Raw genomic sequence first — 1,812 nt, 5'->3', positions numbered from 1 at the left:
CGGTAGTGTCGCAGAATGGGCTTAGGTTGCCTCTTAGCGGAACCCGAGCCCATTAGGGTATTTTTATACCCTAAGTCACGCTTTGGCCTCTATTTTCAGATTCTTCTCTGCACACACACTCCTAAACACTTTTCCAAAGGTTCTCTACATTTTTCCTTTCATTCCTCTTTAGAAAATCTCCCTTCCACTCACTTTCTCACTAATTTTCCATCTAAGTTTGGGGTTGGGAGAGAGCATCATTGATGGGGATGGCTGAGTTTTTCAAAGCACTAGAGCATGATTTGTTTTATCAATTATTTTTGTTTTTAGAATAGGGTTTGATGTACTCAATTGGAAACTTTGTATGTTATGATGGTTTGTTGATGATTGTGATTGTTTGATAAGTAATTCTTGATGATGCTTTGATATAGATTAATGTTGAGATATGCACATTACATGCGTATACAGGTGATAACAGTTGAAAAACTGTTATTTTCATGCTTAAATTTGATACTAAAAGCAACCTTTAACACTTAGAAACTAGCTTGAAATAATGTTTTTGGTTATATTTTTAGAAATAAGAGAGTTGGACAGGTTTATGCTTGATTTCAGTGTTTTATGCAGGTTTTAAGGTGAATTTGGTGAAAGAAGTGAAGAAGGATAGAAATGGAATCAGAAAAGACATCAAAAAGTGCTAAAGGAGAAGCCGCAACCACCGCTCAGCGGTAGTTTACCGCTGAGCGGCACTCAGAAACCCACGTTAGCTCCGCTGAGGGGTGCAAAGGCCGTTGAGGGGAGGAAACCAACTCACGCACTTACCGCTGAGCGGCACTATTTTGGGCTTGGGCCTAATTTTCTTTATTATTAAGAATAGTATATAAGCTTTAGGTGTTCCTAGGGTTTGTATCTTTGGCTGGGACGAAGCAAACACTCTCTTTTCCACCCCTTTGAAGCAAGATCTTGGATGCTCAGGCTCCCTTTTCACCTTTCTAGGGTTTTATCTTCCATTCTTTCATTATTATTCATCTAGTTTCACCATGAATATGGTGAACTAAACCTTGTATTGTTGTTGGGGAATCAATGTAGTCTTGTGAAACTCTCATATATGGAATTAATGTTTTAACATCTTATTTTAAGATACATGCTTTCTTTCATCATTAGTTAGGGTTTTTCCTCTTTGCTTAATGCTTTCTTTGTTTAACTCATTCATTGCTATGATTATTGATTTTGTCGATATGGGAACGTACGAGGAAGTCTAGATCCGGGGAATTTCTCCCAATAATATATTGGTTGCCTTTAAGCTCCTGCACTTCAGAACTAATTACTAGGAATGCTAGGAATTGTATGAACTCGTAATTAAGGATATGCCTTCTTGACAAGGTGATTTAGAGAGTGGAATTAACATTGATGAAAAGATTGATGAATTCCTAAAGTATATGAGAGTGGATAAGATGAAATTGATAACCCCAACAATGTGATAACAGTTGAAAAACTGTTATTTTCATGCTTAAATTTGATACTAAAAGCAACCTTTAACAATTAGAAACTAGCTTGAAATCATGCTTTTGGTTATATTTTTAGAAATAAGAGAGCTGGACAGGTTTATGCTTGATTTCAATGTTTTATGCAGGTTTTAAGGTGAATTTGGTGAAAGAAGTGAAGAAGGATAGGAATGGAATCAGAAAAGACATTAAAAAGTGCAAAAGGAGAAGCCGCAACCACCACTCAGCGGCAGTTTACCGTTGAGCGGCACTCAGAAACCCACGTTGGCTCCGTTGAGGGGTGAAAAGGCCGCTGAGGGGAAGAAACAAACTCGCGCACTTACCACTGAGC

Source organism: Vigna angularis, chromosome 6, assembly GCF_016808095.1.
Source record: "Vigna angularis cultivar LongXiaoDou No.4 chromosome 6, ASM1680809v1, whole genome shotgun sequence".
Taxonomy (NCBI): domain Eukaryota; kingdom Viridiplantae; phylum Streptophyta; class Magnoliopsida; order Fabales; family Fabaceae; genus Vigna; species Vigna angularis.
This window is presented reverse-complemented; position numbering follows the sequence as displayed.